We start from the raw sequence: 21,084 nt of genomic DNA on the forward strand, positions 1-21,084 counted from the left end.
ATCTTACGTTTGTCCTATGTCCAAGTTGAAAGCATTTTCAGGCTTTCCCGTTTAGCTTTTTTTTTTTTTTTAATGAGTCAGAAGGTTTATGTGAAGTATTCGTCGACGACATTCTTGACCTTAGTACTTAACCACTGCACAGCTGCAGCTGGAGGACAGAGACATGAGGCATTCCCCGCTGTAGAGACCAACACCCTCTTCTGACCTATGTAGACCAAACTCTCTCTCTCTCTCTCTCTCTCTCTCTCTCTCTCTCTCTCTCTCTCTCTCTCTCACACACACACACACACACACACACCTAACATATTTTTAATTAAAAAAATAAGATTAAATAGTTTTAATTTTACCTGTTACCTATATTGTGTAATTACAGCATTTGATGCCCACAAAGTGCTCGCGATTTTCTAGTTGCTAGCCTCTGTTTTATCTGGACCTACCTTTTTGTTTTGTTTTGAAGCAGGGTCCCTCTATGCTGCCCTGGCTGTCCTGGAACTTCATTTATAGACTATGCCTGCCTTTGCCTCCCAAGTGATGGGATTAAAGATGTCTCTAGTCTCCTATATTGGGTTTTATTTTACAGTGTGTTGTTTTCTTACAGGGTTTCGCTGTAGCTTTGGAGCCTGTCCTGGAACTAGCCCTTGTAGACCAGGTAGGCCTCAAACTCACAGAGATCTGCCTGCCTCTGTTCCCGAGAGTGGGGATTAAAGGCCTGTGCTGCTACAGACTGGCTACATTGTATTTATTTTTAAAATTAGCTCAAATTTATAGTGTTCACATTGGTAACCTTAGCACTCAGGAATTCTAAGGCAAGAAAAGGTGGGGTTTGTGGCCCACCTAGACTATAAAGCCAAACTCTGAAAAAGCAGACAAAAGGACAGACTCCTTTGCCCAAGTCTTAAGTCCCAGTGCCCAGGAGGAAGAGGTCAATGGATGTCTACAAGTTCCAGTTGGACCTGCCTGTTTGGGATTGCTTAACCCACTCTGCTGGGAACATTTACACGTTAGAAATCAATATAGAGCCAGATGGTGGTGGTGTATACCTTTAATCCCAGGACTCAGAAGACTGAGACAGGCATATCTTTGAGTTCAAGGACAGCTCTGATCTACAGAACAAGTTCCGGGACAGCCAGAGATACACAGAGGAAGCCAGTCTCAATAAACAAACAAATAAACAAGAAAAGGAATTCATACAGAAAGATAGGATTAACACACATGGTTTAAATAGGATGCAGATCCTCCTCCCCCGTTTCCTTCTCTGTTTGAGATAGAATGTCCCGACGGTGCCAAAGGATAGCAAGCAACCTCCACTAGCCATGAAACCCACGGGGTTACACCTGGCCTGGTTCCGGAGTTTTCACACAGCCCCTAGGCCTTTCTTTGTGTCACAAATACCTTCTGTGGCCCTATGTTTCCCATGGATACAAAGCCTATGCAAAACTTGGTTTAAAGGAAACCAGGAAAACCATGGCACCTGGCGAATCAGGTATTTGCACCTGGCATCGTGTTCTCAGAAGCTTATACCAGTTTGTTCTGTAATATGGAAATCTACTTAAGTTCATTCTTCATGTGTCCCCGGGTCTTCATTTCTCTGTCCCGCGTGAACCCACACACCCGCACCAAAATATTCCCGACATCTGTATTTCCTACCTGTTCACTGGGCCTCTAAGGGCAGGTGTGTTCCAGGATTGGACCGCACAGGTAATGGCACCAGCTCCACTGCTGTCTCCACTTTGACAGTTCTTCTCAGGTAACCCAGTTGGGAAGCCCAATCAGTACACTTAATTTACATACTTTAGGAATGGAGTCATTCTCAATTCATTTGATCAGAGAGAAGGGGGTGGGGCACAGTAATGAGGACACATGTCCATCCATAATAAGCTTCATACGTGAAATGAACTGTAATGAGTTAAGCAGAGGTAAGGTTCTGAGAGCATCAAGGTTCATGGCAACCGTGACAGCTCCTCACTGAGCTTCACCTGTGGTTAGTGACGAGCAATTCAGGATCTTTGAAACGTGTACCAGACTTTGACAAATAGGACGGAGGACTGTGGAGTATTTGTCTGATGGTTATAATATTGGCTAGATGTAAAAGCAAGATTTCCTAACCAGGAATTAAACCCAGACCACAGTGATGACAGTCATGAACCCTAGTCAATAGACCACCAGGAAGGCGTAATGAATATTTTTACATAGTGCACTCTGGGAAAAGTTTGCAGGACTAATTTGAATACTTTTGTTTGTTTGTTTTAGTTTTTCTGAAATGAGGTCTTATGTGGTCTAGGCTGGCCTCCAACTTGATAGGTAGCCAAAGATGGCCTTGACCTCCGAATTCAGATGCCTCTGCATCCCAAGTATTGGGATTGCAGGCATGAGCTGTGGTGCCCCTCTTCGAGTATGTTCTAGTAGTTTTTAGATATACCTGGGTATTTGGAGATGCTTGTGTGTCTAGCACATTGGCTACCTCTTGGATAAGAGGGATAAGAGCATGGGTAGAGGCTTCATTGACAGAAAATATGGAAGGAAGACATTGTAAGTCCTTCTTGAGGTACTTCTGTCTGACTGTAACTGATCCTTTGGGGCCTCATTTTAGGAAGGGCCCTGTGCTGTGTGAAATGTGTCTGGCATTTTGTGCATTCCAACAGTTGATCTATTTTATGTCACTTTAGGTCTCAGGTCCCAGTGGGACTCTAAGAGGATAGAGGCTGAATTTTTGCTGCCCCCAAACCCTTCCAAATTGCCCCCAAATCACTCTTGTTCCCTCCTAGTTGTTTTAATGTCTGCTGTGAAAAATTAATGGAATGAGCTGAACATGGTAGTCAGCACTTAGGAGACAGAAGCAAGGGGCAGGATAATTGCCTCAAGTTTGAGGCCAGCCTGGCCTACATAGTAAGTTCTCCTCCAGCCAGGACTTCACCGTGAGTGGGTGTGGGAATAAGAGAGAGCAATAGTGTAGACAAATACAAGCAAAGTAATATGTGTGTGACTATATATATGTTTTTATATATTATATGATAAAATAGGATAGAATGCTATTCTTGGTTGTCAACTTAGCTACATCTAGAGTTCACTAAAATTCAAGTGGCTGAGTACACCTATGGTGGATTTTCTTAATTAGATAATTCGAAGTGGGAAGACCCACTTTCACTCCAGATCTTTTGAGATGGGAAGGTCCACCTTTAATCTGAACTACATAAAGACATGGAAGAAGGAAACATACACACACACACACACACACACACACACTCACTCTCTTTCTCCCTCTCTCCCCACTTGCCCTCACTCTGACTGACGCATGCTTTCCTTCACTGACTTTAGGGCCTACTTCTCTGAGATTCCGGCAGACACTGAAGACATCCAGTAGAGGCCTCCAGACTCGTGGTCTGAGCAACTACTGGATCCTTGGACTTTTGGTTGGTAGACAGCCATTGTTGGAGTAGCAGGACCACAGCTGTAAGCCGCTCTAATAACCCCCTCTCTATACAGAGAGAGTCGTTCTATAGTTGTGTTCCTGTAGAGAACCCTGGCTAACCAGAGGGAAGAGAGGAAAGGAAGAAGAAGGGGAAACACAGGAACCTCTCGTTTGGCCTGGACTCTCTGTGTGAGGAGGTAGGAGGAAATGTCAGTGAGGGAACCAAAATTTGCAAGACTCTGGATGAGAAGTTGAGCTTCTGGGTCCTAAGAAAGAACAGAAAAACTAAAGGCTATAAAAGAAATAAACACTCCCTTAAGGCCCTGACTTAACAGCTAAATCAGCTAACCGGTTGGAAGCAAATTTGGTTATAGCCATCTTATTCACAAATTAAGTAAGCCTCTGTAGGGCAAGTTCTGGGCCTAGGGTAACCCTTATCTCCCAGGGTAAGTAAAGATATCCCCTGCAGACCTGCGGATCCCAGGCATCAGAAGTAATTAGCATTTCCCTTGTTAGTAAATATTTACAGACCCTCAGCTCTCCTTTTCTCTTCCCATCAGCTAGGGGATGCCTCCAGCCTGACATTCCAGCATCCTATCCTCCTCCCTGCCTGTTTGTTGTATAACGCTCCTGAGAAAAATAAAGTTGGCAGCTTGATTAGAATACAGACTTACCGTCCATTTCTTGTGTCTCCTGTCTCTCTTCATTCCTCTCTCTTCCAGGGCCCAGGGACCCCGGGTCATTTCCCGCTGATCAGAACACTAACTGACCGTTCCATCAAGGTAATACCAATACAGATCCTCTTAAAGATCATATTTATGAGGGGCTCCTAAGCCTCCACCTTTGCCTGAGGAGCTATGGACAGTTGGTGGCTTCTGAGAAAAAGAGACTCAGTTTTCTTTAAGGGGGAATGAAGTCCCTGGTACAGTTGACCAGGTTTCATTAAATGGTCCCATACCCAGAAAAGTGTGGGCAGCACAAACTGAACCCAGTGGGTTATGAAAAAGAAAGAACCATAAGGTTGGGGGAGGGGTAACAAGACGGGGTGCTTTGTAGAGGAGTTGGGGATAAATATGAATGAGATACACTGTATGGAATTCTCAAAGAATTAATAAAAAGAGGCTTTAAAAAAAAGTTGTATTTACAGATTCTCTGCATTTGTCGAGCACCTTGTCAGAGCTCAGTGGCATAATTGTAAAACACAGAACACCCAACTACCATGCATGTCATCCAGGACCTTGCTGGTTTGCTCAGTTCCCAGTTAGAAACTGATAACACTAAGCTCACTGAAGACTGCGGTTGCGGAATGGAGCAAGCGTGGATGTGTTGAGAAAACAGCTCACTGTTCATTTGAACTAGGGAATCTGTGCTGGAGATGTCAGCATGATGTCTTTGTTTTTGCAGAGGTTTTTGAAGCCTGGTTTTCTGATTTATTTATGAATTTTAAAGCCAGACACTTTTTTTTTTAAGTGCAGCAGGTTTTACATGAAAAGACCCTCTCTTAAAAATCCCAAAAGAAAAAAGGAAAGAAAGAAAAAGGGAAAGTTTTAGTAATGGATGTGGGTTGTCTCTGGCTTTTAAAAGTCACAAAGCCATTCATCATTTGGCGTTCTCTTCTATGGAAAGTTCAACAAAGATTTCTGACATTCTAGCCATAGTTTCTAACAGTTACCCAGAGGTTCCTGGTTAGAGACTGAGGCCATCACCCCTGATGGTGCTAAATGTTCAAATGACGAAATGATCATGGAACAAGTCCGTCCTGGGCAGCTGTGCACTGTAACCACACGCTATGTTTTCAGTCCTCTCTGATTTACAATCACCGAGATCCCCTGGAGCTTTGGAAAAGAGCTAGAAACACTCAACGAGAGTTCAAGGATCAAGAGCCCAGAAGACTCAAATCAACTAACTGCCTGTCCAATCTGCTTTGGTTTGCAGCATCCAAGAAGATGATGGAAAGCTCATCAGGAGCAGGTGAGACGGTCCAGAGTCTCAGACCTAAGAGCCGGCGGTGTGGTCAGGTGATCTGGGCACTCTGAGTGGCATGTGTGTGCGCCGCATGTGATGGTGGCAGTGTGACTTCGCACCAAGGGAAGCAGAAACACCGAGATGTGCAAGTGTAAATTTCGGGGAAGTGCGTTAAAATGTACAGGAGTGCGTGGCAAAGAGAAATGTCCTTGTGTGGTGAGGTGTTGCTGGGAAGCATGAGGACCATGAGAAATATTTGGCGAAAAGGAAAACAATTCTATGAAGGAAACTAGGGTATGGTGACTAAAAGACATACTTCCCTGACCGGGAATCGAACCCGGGCCGCGGCGGTGAGAGCGCCGAATCCTAACCACTAGACCACCAGGGAGTGATAGTTCTACTTGTTCCTTAATAAGTCCTGGCTATGATTAGACGTTCATGACTAATACGGCAATTATGGTGGCCAACCATAAGCAGACGTCACACAAAGACACATTCCCTGGGGATACTCCCAGTCCTCACAGCCTCAAAACCTCCCGCGCCTTCTTCTGTCCTTCAGACAGAGAGGCACCAGACGGGGCCACCCTCGGCCCTGAATCTTGGCAAAAGGTCCGTAAACTGCCGGGAACTGCTACCAGCCAGCGGACAGCGAAGACGTCGCGGTCGTCTACCAGGTCCTCCCCACGACGGCCCCAACCTCAAAGTCAAAGCCGACACCAAAGCCAACCTCCACCGCCCAGGCCGCGCTGTTCCTCGCCATCCAATCCCACCCGCGATTCTCGCACCGGCAAGCCTGTGCTGAGTGGCGTTCTCGCCTCCTGGCTAAAAAGAATGCCATGTCTCCCCGTCGGGGAATCGAACCCCGGTCTCCCGCGTGACAGGCGGGGATACTCACCACTATACTAACGAGGACGACGACGACAGTACTGTCCTCGGGAAGGCGGGCCATCTCCGTCGCGCTTCTCAGACAAACCTGCTACCCTCTCCCCGAAGCACCGCCGACCTCGGCACCGAACCCCAAAGTCTCCCCGACAAGGCCAGAACGCCCCTCCCATCAGGACCCGGACCCGGGGCCCTGTGTGACCACCGCGACTCTGGTCCCCTGCATTCTCCGGAGAGGAGCTCGATGGCTGGCAGGCATGCTTTGTTGCCGTGCTGGTTCCTGTACTGAAGATGGTGTGACAACGCCCGCCTGTGGAAAGACCAGAGCTCCGGGGGCTTGGAGCACTGTGGCCATCTGAGTAGAAGGCGGTTGCTTGTTTTCTGTGGATAGGTTGGCAGCTTCAGTGTGGAGTCGACATGTCCCGGTTGCCGGATCCAATCACTGATTGGTGACCGAGCGGGTTCAAGTTGTCTCTGCCAAGAATGTGCCTACGTCCCTCAGTCGGTAGTCAGGATGGCCGAGCGGTCTAAGGCGCTGCGTTCAGGTCGCAGTCTCCCCTGGAGGCGTGGGTTCGAATCCCACTCCTGACATGCGTGATTTTTTTTTTTTCCCCCGCTTGGATTCTTCATTGTAAGGTTAGTAATTCTTTTCTCTTTCTGCCTAGACATAAATATCAAATTTTACATTGATTCTCCTCCCTTCCCCGCCCCTCACCCCTCCCTCTCTCCTTTTTCTTATGAATGTTAGGCACGCGGTTGAGTACATCCCCAAGCCCTTTTTAACTCCAGTCTTACTTCATTGTGCTTTCAGTGTCGTCCGCATCACCGCTCACCCTCACCCCACGTTAACATATCTAGGTTTTCTCCTCATTTCTTCTGCATTTTCATTCATCGCTAAAAGACCATTACACTTTATGCTGAACCCTTTTCCAGACCCTTTACAACTTTATTTCCACATTTGGTACAAGCCTTCTTCAGACTATATAATTGAATGGTGAGAGTGAACCCTTCTTCTGCAAGATAGCTATCCAGTGTTCCCACCTTTATTTGCCATATAGAACTATTTTTTTTTTTACTACTTTCTGATACTAGCCTTTACACACTAAATTTCTGATATTGTATTTAACTCTAAACTTTATTTATGTTTGGCTTGTTTCTTTGTGGGTTTTGCCCAGGGCTGGTCAGGTGCTTTATATGTTAGCTACAAACCCCTGCTCTTTTCAATTTTTTGAGATAGCATCTCACAGAGTTGTCCAGAGTGGCCTAAAACTATGTGGCAACGACTGACTTCACACTTGAGATTCTCTGGCCTGGTCTCCAGTTTTCTAGAACTCAGACTGAGGCTGCCTCAAGGCTCCATTCTTCTTCCCCTCTTGCATTTGTCACCACCCCCTCCCTCTCCTTTTACTATACTTTAATACTTTTTATTTTTATAAATGTGTGGGTGAGTGTTTGCCTGAATGTAAGAGCTCCACGTTGAATACAGAGGCCTGAAGAGGAAATCCATACTCCTGGACTGGAGTTAAGCACTTGTGAGCTGCCATATGGGTTCTGGAAACCAAAACTGAGTCATCTATAAGATGTGGCTGGGCTGACCTTGAATTTGCCCGTTAGTGGAAGAGGGACTTGAACCCCTGATTCTTCTGTCTCTCCCTCTGACTACTTAGATTACAGGCCTGCACCACCACGCCTGGCTTACTTGTTACTGTTGTTGGTAGTAGTATAATTATTATTAGGGGTGAATGGTGAATGTTATGTGCACTTGTGGAGGTCAGGGGACACCTTTGTGGTGTCAGGAATGGTGAATATTTCCTGCCTGCATTTCTTCCAGGAACAGACCAAGGGAGACACAAGGTCTACCGTGCTCCAGAACAGCCAGAGCTACACAGAAAAACCCTGTCTTGAAAACCCAAACAAAACAAAACAACAAAAACCAACCAACCAAACAAACAAACAAAACCCATCCTGTTTGTAGTCATACAAATACAAATATGACTCATTTAAAAAGACAAATTTATGGGGGAAAGAGGCAAGTTGGGCGGTGGTGGCATGTGCCACTCCCAGTCCTTGGGAGGCAGAGGCAGGCGGATCTCTGTGAGTTTGAGGCCAGCCTGGTCTGCAGAGTGAGTTCCAGGACGTCCAGGACTGTGAAACCCTATCTGGGCCGGAGGATCGGGAGGAAAAGACAAATTTGGCCTCCTATATATGTTTTCAAGGTTAAGTCTAAAACAAGTATCTAAAAACAATTTTGTTTAAAATAAGTTATAATTAATAGATGGATGCCTGGTTAAATTATGCATTCGTCCAATAATGAGTTACCAACATAAGCAAAATAAGAGATTTTATTTTGTGCTTTACTATGAAACTTCATTTTTTTTTAAAATTTATGTGTTCACAACATAAGAGAATTTTTAAAATATCAATTTAAGGGAGGTGGAGAGAAGACTCAGAGGTTAAGAACACTGGCTGCTCTTCCAGAGGTTCTGAATTCAGTTACTAGCAATCACATGGTAACTCACAGTCATCTATAATGGGATCTGATACCCTCTTCTGGCATTCAGGTATACATATTTACATAAATAAATAAATCTTTAAAAGTTATTAAAATAAAATATCAACTTAAACAGACTTGAAATGGATTTTAAAAGGAAAATAGAAATAAATTGAACTCAAAATTTTTAAAAAGATTTTTTTTGATAATATAGTGGTTAAAAAAATGCAAACATAATTGCATGTTTCTTAAATCACTTTGGAGACCAGAAGCAGTTAAACTGAAAATGTAATCAATATAAATTAGATTATTTTGAAAATTTTCACCTAAAATTATTTTTGGAAAAGCTTATGCATCTGTGTATCAAACTGCTTAAGAAGAGCTTTTTCAGCTCGTAGCTCAAACTGTCCTAAATATTAAAGATCTTAAATCTTTTAAAAATATTTATTTATTTATTTTTATTTTATTGTATTGGTGATTTGACTATATGTGTATCTACGTGAGGGTGTCAGATTCCCTGGAACTGGAGTTACAGACAGTTGTGAGCTGCCACGTGAGCTCTGGGAATTGCCCTCGGCACCTCTGGAAAAACAGCCAATGCTCTTAACTGCTGAGCTATCTGTCCAGCAGCCAAGACCTTCAATCTTAAGTTAAAAGTTAATGATCATTGTTAATTAAACGCATCTTGTTTGTACTTTAGTTTTATACATTCCCTTGAGGTTGGAAGCCATGTCCTGAGAAGAACAGATGGCGATTAATATCCAAGGTATCAGCCGACCAAAAGGAAACTGTCGGATGGGAAAAACAGTGTTAAGCAAGGCTACGGGGCTATAGACTCCGGAATATCTTTTACTGATATAAGCCTGCAACTTCACATGTGCTTCTGAAAAGTCCCCTGTCTGTTTATCTCCCTGTGTGTTTATCTCATGAACACATTTTGTTCTACCGGGCATTTTTATCTGTGGATTGACAAGAAGATGACTCCTCCTTAAGCTGTATTGTCAAGCTGATATAAATAATGTTAACTTATACAGAGTATTGATCAATAAAAAGGGACACAAAGATATGAGGTAACAAATTCATAATGCAGAGTCGACTTATATTTGGCAAACATGGAGAAAATATTGAACAATCTATCCTACCTTGAAAAGTTCAAGGTTTTATACCAAACCACATTTTATCTATCTATGTGGCTCACATCAGAAAGATGTGAAAGAAGGGGGAAAGTGCTCAAAGGACTAGAACAAAAGAATATGGAGGAAGCTCTAAGAGAAAGAAGGCACCCTCCTTTCAACCCCGACTGTCCATTACAAGAGGATACAGAAGAAGGTTCGGTTGAGGGAACCCTTTGAGATCCCGGGCAAGAAAGGTTCAATAAGTCTCCATTTTGAGGGAGGCAGGATGTGTGTGGACCACACTGTAGAGTGGGAGGCCGGAGGGGTGGCATGAGGGTTGCATCAGGCAGTGATGTAAGAGGTTGGAAGACCTTGGGGTCAGGAACCTTCTGTGTGGGGAGGAGGGAGTCCTTAGGAGAATTGGGATGCTGTGATCTCAGTGTGGCTTGGACTGGGCTAAAGTGTGTCTAAGAACCAAAAGAGAGAGGACTCTGCATGGGCCAAAAATCAAAACAGGGCCTCCTGCATGGGCAGGCGAGATTTCTTCCACCGAACCACCCATGCCATGACCTCATCCCAACTCATTAATACATCACCACCACCACCACAACTACCAGCAGCAGCGGCAACAGCAGAGGTCAGGGTAATAACCCCACCTCCAAACACCAACACTGGACTTTTTTGCTCTTGGTCGGCTTCCTTGTTTGAGCTGGGACTGCCGACAAGAGTCAACTGAAGAGCCCCACTTGGTTCTGTTACTGGATTCTGTTTGGAAAAAAGAAAAAAGCTGCAGTGGTCACGACCACTCCCACTCGCCTTTGTTCAGGCTGGTCAAGGACTGACAGGTGACAGGGGGCCATCTGTCTCCTGTCATGAGACAGGCCCTTTCTCTGCCGGTGGGCGGTGGTTGAGTCCGGTGACAGGTGAGTGAACGTTTTCCTTCGTGGTACCGGTACCCACCGCAGTCGAGCACAAAGAGGATTACGATCGCAGGAAGGGACACACAGACCAAGGCTTGGGAGGCTGGAGAAGGTGCGCAACACAGAGTCTGTGGACACCCTGAGCTCGCTGGAGCAGGCTTTGAGCCTTGCTGGTTCATCGGGCCCTGATAGTGAAGCTTCCTGGACAGAGGACTTGCCAAAGAGCAACCTGAACGAGCCAAGCTCTCAGAAGGCCAGGGGTCAGGGCGGGACCTACGACGAAGAGCCATCTTGGCACAGAAGGACCTTCGATTGAATTGTGCATGTTCGTGCCTCTCTGGCCTGCACGTCAGTTTCCCTGTGTTTGTGTTTGTGTGTGTGTATTTCTGGTGCATATGGTTGATTGTGTAAGGGTGTGAGAGATAGAGACAGAGATAGGCAGAGAGAGATAGAGAAAGACAGAGGAGGGGAGGAGAGACAAAAGACAGGATAGATAGATAGATAGATAGATAGATAGATAGATAGATAGATAGATAGATAGATAGATACGGAGACAGAGAGAAAGACAGAGACACAGCCAGACACACCCACAGGAGAGAGAGACAGAGACACAGTCAGACACACACACACACACACACACACACACACACACACACACACAGAGAGAGAGAGAGAGAGAGAGAGAGAGAGAGCGAGAGAGCGAGCTCTCATCAGGGAGGGAGGAGTGGTCTGAAGTGCCAAAGTCACCTTCACCTCATCGAAGTCACCAACACCAGGTAGAAAGGCCTCCTGCCAGCTGCCATCTCCCGGGAGCTCTGAAGCTCTCTGGGCTCTGCAAGAGTTGCTGTTGGCGAAGGATTAGGGGAAAGAAGGCACCTGGTCCCCTGCAGGACTGTCCCTTGGCAAAGGAGGCAGAACAGGGTCTGAGGTCCCGGGCAAGAGAGGTTCACCAAGTAAGTGTCCATTGTGGGAGAGCCAGGCTGTGCGTGAGACAGCACTGTGGAGTGGGAGGCTAGAGGTGTGGGGTGTGAGTGACGCGGGGTCGAGTTATAACAAAGGTGAAGGAGCTGGATGGCGGGTTACTGGTAGGCAGTTGGCGCTGGGCAGGAGATGTACTGTGCGCCCTGGGCATTGGGGACTGGGACAGTGTGTGCGTGTGTGTGTGCGCGTGTGTACGCATGAGGACCAAAATGGACTGGACTCTGCATAGGCCGGGAATCGAACCCGGGCCTCCCGCGTGGCAGGCGAGAATTCTACCACTGAACCACCCATGCCATGGTCTAAGCTGTCCCCGGACTGCTGTCACAGCCTGCTCTCCCGGATCAGCGAGCTCCTCTTTCCCCCTGACACCTAGATCCCGGACCTGGGCCCCATGGACCAAGCAGGCGAGGGCGAGGGCCACGGACAGGAGAGTTCCGGGACCAGACTGAGGCTCCGTGGCTGAGCCGTGCCTCTCCCCTCTCCGGGACGCCTGGGTCCCACGTCAACCGTGTCTCTTCCTGCGTGCCGGCCGAGGAGCTAGCGAGCCAGCGAGCTTTCGGGCCGGGGATGGGCGGGCACCCGGGTGGCTGTGCGCGCCCGAAGGGTCGGCAGGTGTGCGGGGCGACGGGCACCTGCGCACAGAAGCAGCCTGGACGAGCACAGCCAGAGAGGATGTGCGCGGGGGGCGTCTCCCACAGGAGCTGGAGCAGCAGGAACGAGCAGGAAAGAGGTGGTGAGCGCGACGGCCGGGCCCAGAAGTGTGGGTGTCGGGTCGGGGTGGACGAGGTCCTCCATTGGCACTGGGCTGGCGGGGTGCTCGGGTGCGGCCCCCGCACGGACTCGAGCCTCTCCCCTCCCCGGAGGTGGCTTTAGCAAGGCATCCAGCACGCGACGCAGCCGCTGCCCTCCAGTAACTGTAGGGTGTCGAGAGCAGGGCGATCCTCCAGGCCCAGGCGTGTGAAGCAAGGTTGCGATCGTGAGGGGAGTGTGGGCGGCGTCGGAGCGGAGGTGGAAGGAGGCACGCACGGGTCTGGTCGGGTGGGAGCGGGCGGTAAAAAAAGGCAAGCTTGTCAGGAGTGGGATTCGAACCCACGCCTCCAGGGGAGACTGCGACCTGAACGCAGCGCCTTAGACCGCTCGGCCATCCTGACTGCAGGGGTGGGCGCGTGGCGGACCCGGCATGTCTGGGCTGTCGGGCTCGTGCGTGTCGTCTGGGTGCTCAAGGTGCGGGCGTGGAGCGGAGTCCACTGCGTCGACGTGGAGATGCTGCTAGGCGCCAAAATCGCTTCCTGTCCCGGACCCGGACCCGGACCCGGTCTGGCTCCCCGCACCACCACAGCCCACGCGTGGCCGCCCAGGAACGGGACCAGCGTCTCCCGCGGCCAAGGGCGGGACCAGGGGCTGGGACGCGGTGGTAGCACAGGGCTGCGGGTCCGCGTCCTGATTGGAGGGGCGTTCTGGCAGCTTCGGGGAGACTTTGGGGATCGGTGCGGAGATCGGTGGAGCTTCGGAGGAAGAGTGGCTGGTCTGTCTGCGAAGGGCGTCGATGATGGCCGGCTGTCTCGGTACTGGTGAGGCTGTGGTCGTCCTCGTTAGTATAGTGGTGAGTATCCCCGCCTGTCACGCGGGAGACCGGGGTTCGATTCCCCGACGGGGAGACATACTGTCATTTTTAGCCAGACGGGCGGCCCTGGGCCCGCTGGCCATCCTTGCTTTGCCCTTCTCACCAGTGCCAGGACAGTGGTCCTCTGCCCAAGAGCCAGGCTCGGGGCGCCCACTGCCAGGCCGGCCCACTACTACTCCTTGCCGTCGGGTCCCTGGCCTGGCGCCTGGCCGAAGTCTCTAACGCCTGGGAACGCGACTCCCACCCCTACGAGGATGAGGGGCGGGTGTAAGAGCCAGCGGCGTGCGACCCTCGGTACCTGAGCCACCCTGTGCCAGGCGGCTCTGGATGGTGACGAGCCCTCTCGGTGTTGTCCCGGCTGTTCCCTGGTTCCTGTGGCCGTCGTGAGAGCGCAGGCGTGTGCGTGCGAGAAGCGTGGGTGGCATGGAACGGCAAGGAACAACGGGTGCTCGGCGGCGGAGGCCCAGGACCGGTTGCGGTTGGCGTGGGTGTCGGTGTCGCTGTCTTCGTTGGTGTCGGCTTCGGCTTTGACTTTGAGGTTGGGGCCGTCGTGGGGAGGAAGTGGTAGGCGATCACGACATCGAACTAGTATAGCACAGAGCCACAGGCAAGTCTAGTCCCATAATGTGGTGTATTCAATGATTATTGAACACTTAATTGAAAGATCGCACAAAGCACAGCCGCCGATCCAACAGCTGTAGAACTCGAAACAAAAGTGCTTACTAGAGGGTAGCACACAAGACTCTAGTGGGGCCTGCAAGTCGGAGCAGCAGGGAAAGGTAGGGAAAGGTACCTGCAACCAAGCCTGATGACGAGAGAGAGACAGAGAGAGAGAGAGAGAGAGAGAGAGACAGAGAGAGAGGGAGGGAGGGGGAGGGGGCAGGGGCGGGGGAGGGGGGGGAGAGAGGAGGAGGGGGAGAGGGGGGAGAGGGGGAAGAGGGGGAGAGGGAGGGAGGAAGGGAGAGAAGGAGAAAGGGGAAGAGAGAGGGGGGGAGAGAGAGAGGGGAGAGAGAGGGGGGAGGGAGGGAGGGAGGGAGGGAGGGAGGGAGGGAGGGAGGGAGGGAGGGAGGGAGGGAGGGAGGGAGGGAGGGAGGGAGGGAGGGAGAGAGAGAGAGAAACCATGCTAGCGGTGTGGCGTTGGTGGTATAGTGGTGAGCATAGCTGCCTTCCAAGCAGTTGACCCGGGTTCGATTCCCGGCCAACGCACAGTGCCTGCTTTTTGCCAAGGTTCAGTGCCGACAGTGGCCCTGTCCTCCAGCGCCTGTCCCAAGACTGCGCGACGGGACGATCGACCACATAATGGCAGGCGCTCTAGACTTTTTGAGAGGGTGACGAGTCGGAGGAGAAGGGCCAGGAACAGAACTAGGGGTCTACCGGAAAGTGGTGCCCGGCTTGCTGGAGAAACGACACTTAGGGCTCCGGGCACCGGGCACCTAGCAAGGTACTAAGGGGTGCAGGCAGGTGCCGATCCATCGCATGGACGCCGAAAGCCAGCTGCGTATTGCCGGGCAGGCGACTGGGGTCAGCGTCTGGAAACCAGCTTGGCAGACTGGCTGACATTCTGTCTGCCCGCGAGAAGCTGGCACCATCGGTATATGACAGCTGCTCCCTGGTGGTCTAGTGGTTAGGATTCGGCGCTCTCACCGCCGCGGCCCGGGTTCGATTCCCGGTCAGGGAAGTTTCTTTTCTTTCTCTCTGCACCTTTGCTTCCCGATATCTCGCCCCCTTCTTGAAGCCTGTCCTGCCCTGCAAGGGAAGCAGGACTACCCCAATATCACCTTTCTTACCTTTTACTCAACAGCGTCGCCGTGAGACCCTGCTGCTCTTCTCCGCTCATACACCCTCCCTCACAAATCAACAACCTACAGCTTCACCGGTGCTTCCTCCCCACACACGCATCACCCTTTTCCTACCTTCCCACTCACGCCCACCGTCTTCTCCTGCACACACCAACTCCTCAGCGCCTGTCCAGCTAAGCCCTGCTGCGGCCGGACACACCCAGCCTACACACCGCCACTATCACACCGACGACACACACACACACACACACACACACACACACACACACACACACACACCACGTTCCATCAAACTCATGGAGCAAACAGAGTCTCCACCTCACTCTATCGCCTGCTCTTAGGTCTCCGTCTAGCTCGTCCTACATGCCACACCTGCATCACACGCCCCCGGGACTTTTCCCCTGCTCTTCACAACTGAGCAACGACTTCAAACAAATGCAGTGATTCTTACCAGCCCAGTGTGTGTGTGTGTGTGTGTGTGTGTGAATATGTCTGTCTATCTGTCTGTCTGTATTTCTGTCCTCTGTATGTATGTGTATGAGCCTAGGCATGTATATACGTATGTATGTACGTATGCGTATCTTGCAAAACTCCATGATTTTTGGATAGTTTACGGTGACAGTGTTGCTACAGAATCGGGAGGAGAGCGCGTGCCCGGCCGTGGGTGGGGGCTCTGTGGGGTAGTGTTGATTCCGTGCTGATAACACACAGGGTGACTGCCGAAAGCATCTAGTGTGGTTACTAAGCTTCCGCAGCGACGCAGTGCGGACCATGCGCGAACCCGGGTTCAATTTCCTTGAAAGACCTCAGAGCGCCTTGGGAGAGCTGAGGCCAAGCACGGCTGTTTTAAGGCCGCTGTTTCTGCGGCTCCTTGTGTGCGCGGGCAAGAGGTGCAGGTGCGGGTGTGAGTCGGGAAATAGGAGCGTACCTCTAGAGGCCCACCTACGTTTTGGGTCCGTTGCCGGGTGGGTCCCCACGGTCGTGACCCTGTCAGCAAGTCCGGGGCACGGAGACTGATCCTGGAGTGCTCACCGCTGGGTTCAGCTCCGCCTCGATGGGAGGTATAGTGTCACGCACCCTGGGGGAGCATGAACCCCGGCTCTGCCCCCATACTCCAGCCTTTTTCACACCTGTCGTCACCCCTGCCCTGCCCTGAAGCCTTCCCAATACAGAGACACCCCAGTCGAGCCGGATCTGGGAAGGGTCTGTCCAGCCAGTTCCCGGGCCAGTTGTGTGGCTCCCATGAGACGGCCATGGGAAAAAGACACCAGGCAAGCCTACGCTAGCAGGTGTCCGAATGGGGCCGTCGCATGCGAAAGACAAGGCTCCATGCTCGCCTCTGTGCTCCCTGGTTTCTCTTCAGCTCGGCCTTTCTGGCTGGGAAGAGGAACTCTGCTTGGAGAAAAGGTCTCTCTAGCATGTGCCTGTGATGAACGATCGAATGATTGCTGTGGGACAGACAGCACACGGGGGGGGAGGGATGGTGGTTGGGGTGTGGGGACAGAGCCGGGGTGGTTGTGACCAGGGGCGTGCCATCCTTGGTCAGGTGGTCCTGAGGTTTAGGGCAGAAGGCTGAGCACTCCCCCACCAACAGCTACCTACAGTATCAGTTCCTGACTCTGCTTTCCTATCTGGTCTGCCCTCTGTGAGGACTTAGCAGCCTAAGAAATCAACACTTCTCCACCCAAGCTGCTTTTGATCGTGGTGTTTGCTGGAAACAATCCCAAGCCTAACTCAGACTGAAATCAGTACCAGGAGTGGGGTATTGCTGAGAAAGAGCTGATCCCGTGCCTTCGGGATTAAAATGAGCTTCTGGGGATGAACAAGAAAGGAATGATTATGGTTCAATAAATGACTGGCTTGTGTGCCACGTTGGCACAGGGTGAATTGTGCTGCTTGTTTTTGGAGAACTTGACAAAACCCTGCACTCATCTGGAAAGAGAGACTCTCAATTCAGGAGATGCCTCCATGAGACGATGATTGGTCTTTTTTTTTTTTTTTCCTCTTTTGAAATTGATATTCAGTGAGCTCTACATTTTTCTCTGCTCTCCTCCCATTTTACTCAGGAGATCTTGTCTTTTTCTACTTTCTACTTCCCATATAGATTAGATATATGTAAGTCTCTCTTAGTGTCCTCATATTGTCTAAGGTCTCTGGGATTGTGTTTTGTAGGCTGGCTTTCTTTGCTTTATTTTTAAAAACTGCCTATGAGTGAGTACATGTGATAATTGTCTTTCTGTGTCTGGGTTACCTCACTCAAAATAACGTTTTCTAGCTCCATGCATTTTCCTGCAAAACTCAAGATGTTGTGGTTTTTGTTTGTTTGTTTGTTTGTTTGTTTGTTTTTCTGCTGTGTAGTACTCCATTGTGTAAATATACCACATTTTCCTTACCCATTCTTCGGTCGAGGGGGATTTACGTTGTGTCCAGGTTCTGGCTATGACAAACAGAGCTGCTATGAACATAGTTGAGCACATGTCCTTGTGGCACGATTGAGCATTCTTTGGACATATTCCCAAAAGTGGTATTACTGGATCTTGAGGAAGGTTGTTTCCTTATTTTCTGAGAAATCACCACACTGACATCCAAAGGGGTTGTACCACCTTGCATTCCCACCAGCAATGCACAAGTGTTCCCTTTTCCTCACAACGTCTCCAGCATAAGTTATCATCGGTGTTTTTGATCTTAGCCATTCTTTCAGGTGTAAGATGGGAACTCAGAGTTGTTTTGATTTGCATTTATTTCTCTGATGGCTAAGGATGTTGAACATTTCCTTAAGTGTCTTTTAGCCTTTTTAGATTCCTCTGTTGAGAGTTCTCTGTTTAGGTCTTTATTCCATTTTTTTTGTTAGATTATGTGTTATTTTGGTGTCCAATTTCTTGAGTCTTTTGTATGTTTTGGAGATCAGACCTTTGTCTGATATGGGATTGGTGAATATCTTTTCCCATCTGTAGGCTGTCATTTTGTCTCGTTGACTGTGTGCTTTGCTTTCCAGAAGCTTTTATGTTTCAGAAGGTCCCATTTATTGTTTCTCTCAGTGTCTGTGCTGCTGGGGTTCTATTTAGGAAGTGGTTACCTGTGTCAATGCGTTCAAATGTACTTCCCACTTTCTCTTCTATAAGGTTCAGTGTGGCTGGCTTTATGTTGAGGTCTTTGATCCATTTGGACTTGTGTTTTGTGCGTGGTGATAGATACAGGTTCATTTTCATTCTTCTACATGTTGATATCCAGTTATGCCAGCACCACTTGATAAATATTCTTTCTTTTTACCATTTGAGATTTTTTCTTCCTTGTCAAAAGATGATGGATCTTTATTCGAACATGTAGGGTATTGTCTTGATTCACAAGTGGTGTAGGAAGGCACATGAAGAGAGGTATCAGCGAATCAATCCCACACCAGTTATGTTTTAAGGGTTATTTATTTTGGGGGGTAAAACTTACATACACCATAAACCATCAGGAAGGGAGCCTAGTCGCTGGAGCAGGAGCCGGGAGCAGGAGCCAGGAGCAGGAGCCGGAAGCAGGAGCTGGGTCCAAGCACCGGAACCAAGATCTGCTTCTCTTTTTAAAAGAGAAATATACCACACCCCAGTGGGCTGGTATTTCAGCAGCTATTGGCTGACAGAGTGGAAGTTGCTCCCCGCTGCACTGTGGGCTCGTATTTCAGCAACTATTGGTTGAGGCAGCAGAAGTTACTCCCACAACACCTCCCCCTTTTGTTTAAGTAAGAGAGTTCTAAGCCTACTATGAAATTATATACAGTAAGTACAAACCTACACAATTATATACAATAAATACAAATATCCTATTCTAACTAGCTTAAGTCTTGTATAAGAAATAACTTGGCCACGTCATGAAAGGAAAGTAACTACGTTTATATAATCTTCAATCTCATCAAAGATCTGAGAAGGGAAATAATGTTACCTAAGTAATTAGCAAGTGCAATCAAACTTCCAGAACATGTAACAAATCACAGAGACAACTGACTACCTGGGCAAACACACAAAATCACGTTTGCAGCGTTGAAGCAACCAACTTTGGCTAAGGCCTGACGTAACTGACATACCATTTTCAAAGGCAAGGAACTTTTCAAAACTATCTTATCCTGTCTTGGCAGGATATGACAGTCCTGTTTTATCCATTTACGGATACTCTGGAACTCTGTCAGTAGTTGAGGTATGGGCATTTCTTTACCCAAAGGCCAGTTCTGCCAAGAAGAAAGGCTCCAGGTGGAGTGTCTTTGGTGCTCAACATTCTCTCGGGAATAGATCAGTGTTGTCAGGAGCGATTGTGTCTCCCTACCACAGAACTCTGAGTTAGATTAAAGGCCATTTTCTACAGCTCTTTGAAGAGGTTGAAGATTATCTATCTATACTGAATATAATCTCTATGTATCTAAAGAACCTGATTAGTCTAATTATAAATGACAAACTTAGATGACTATTGATCTATATTATTCTCGATATCTATCTAACTTAAAGACTGAAATAGTAAACGACTGTGCAATTAATGGGGACAATATGACCTCCAAATATAAACAATATGCAAGTATACATTGCAATATGGTAAATATATATCAATACAAAAACAATATGTAAGTGTCTTAATCAGAGGTAGAAGTGTACAATGCAATATGGTAAAATATACATATATCAATACAATATATATATATGTCAATACATAAAAATGTTTTAAACAGAGGTAGAAGCATGCATGCATAAAATAGTCAACATAATTTAACTTTGTATCAATATATAAGAATCAATACCAATATATTTGTCTAAAAACAATAACTCACAAGTACAAAGCTATTATCCCATAATCCAATTATCCCTCTTTTTTTTTTAAGATTCCTGCACTTATAAAATTCCTCCCCCAACCCTCAACCCTATACTAATTATAACCAACCCCTAAATGATGTCCCTAAACCCAAGGACAAACTTTACTGGGAGAGGGGACGTCGTTCTCTAGAATTACTTCCAGCTGTCATGGGAGCGACGTTCTTTCTGGGGGATCCTGTGAAAGCAAAATGATGGTTAAATTTCAAGATCAATGTCTTTTAAAATTGCAAATAGTCTCTGAGTATTTTGTGGAGGACTGGCCAGAATGTTGTACAAGATGTGCATCATTTCAGCTAACCACGTTGGAATCGTCTTGTATAGCTGGTACTCAAAACAGGTCTTGTAGTAGCGCTATCAGTATCATGATGTCATATCAACCAGGTGGAATTGTTGTTATGGGGCCCCATCTTCTTCCTGGAAACTTCAAATGTCACTGCAGGAAAAATTTATTGTTCATTGTGGAAAACTTAAACATTAATCATATATATTATCATACATTAATATCATATATTATATGATTATAATAATATATAATCATATATTAATCATATAGACATATACAGACATACATATATTCAATAAAAGACATGATAGATATATTTAATGAAAGGTATGATAGATATGAAGAAAAGTAAAGATGTTTTCTAAACTCATATTCCTTTCTGTCCCATATCATGGCTCTTGACATGAGACAGAAACTCCAGAAACTCTGGGTTTTTCTTTTAACAACAGGCTTGGAATTAGAGAGGGACTGAGCCAGAGTCCAACTCTAAAACCAGCTCTTTAAATTTAGAAATATGATTTAGTATATTTTACTTACAGAACCTATTCAGTTTTCTTGATAGTCCTTATTGGGCCATTATTTTCCATCTGTCAGTATTCAGATATCCAGGGTCCCCTGAACTTTTCAAAAATCAGTGTTTTCCTGTGGAGATAAGAACAGAACCCTGCCCCCATTCTATATGTTTTTCTTACCAATTGTATGAATATCATCATTGTGGATGAGCTGTCATTTCTCCTTTCCAAGAGGTTTCTCCTCTTCAAATCGAACCTTTAT

General features: G+C 47.8%; 8 non-coding genes across 8 annotated transcripts; 4 read left to right on the plus strand and 4 right to left on the minus strand.

Moving 5' to 3' along the window:
* Positions 1–5,690: 5,690 nt before the first annotated feature.
* Trnae-cuc (transfer RNA glutamic acid (anticodon CUC)) lies at positions 5,691–5,762 on the minus strand. Its single transcript has one exon. It is a non-coding gene; the product is annotated as a tRNA-Glu (tRNA).
* Positions 5,763–6,214: 452 nt separating this feature from the next.
* On the minus strand, positions 6,215–6,286 carry Trnad-guc (transfer RNA aspartic acid (anticodon GUC)). Its single transcript has one exon. It is a non-coding gene; the product is annotated as a tRNA-Asp (tRNA).
* Positions 6,287–6,764: 478 nt separating this feature from the next.
* Trnal-cag (transfer RNA leucine (anticodon CAG)) lies at positions 6,765–6,847 on the plus strand. The gene has a single exon. It is a non-coding gene; the product is annotated as a tRNA-Leu (tRNA).
* A 5,138-nt stretch (positions 6,848–11,985) lies between these two features.
* Trnag-gcc (transfer RNA glycine (anticodon GCC)) lies at positions 11,986–12,056 on the minus strand. Its single transcript has one exon. It is a non-coding gene; the product is annotated as a tRNA-Gly (tRNA).
* A 775-nt stretch (positions 12,057–12,831) lies between these two features.
* On the minus strand, positions 12,832–12,914 carry Trnal-cag (transfer RNA leucine (anticodon CAG)). Its single transcript has one exon. It is a non-coding gene; the product is annotated as a tRNA-Leu (tRNA).
* Positions 12,915–13,349: 435 nt separating this feature from the next.
* Positions 13,350–13,421, plus strand: Trnad-guc (transfer RNA aspartic acid (anticodon GUC)). Its single transcript has one exon. It is a non-coding gene; the product is annotated as a tRNA-Asp (tRNA).
* Positions 13,422–14,521: 1,100 nt separating this feature from the next.
* On the plus strand, positions 14,522–14,593 carry Trnag-ucc (transfer RNA glycine (anticodon UCC)). The gene has a single exon. It is a non-coding gene; the product is annotated as a tRNA-Gly (tRNA).
* Positions 14,594–14,993: 400 nt separating this feature from the next.
* Positions 14,994–15,065, plus strand: Trnae-cuc (transfer RNA glutamic acid (anticodon CUC)). Its single transcript has one exon. It is a non-coding gene; the product is annotated as a tRNA-Glu (tRNA).
* Positions 15,066–21,084: the final 6,019 nt, after the last annotated feature.

This window comes from Myodes glareolus, chromosome 5 (genome assembly GCF_982192425.1).
Source record: "Myodes glareolus chromosome 5, mMyoGla1.1, whole genome shotgun sequence".
Classification (NCBI taxonomy): domain Eukaryota; kingdom Metazoa; phylum Chordata; class Mammalia; order Rodentia; family Cricetidae; genus Myodes; species Myodes glareolus.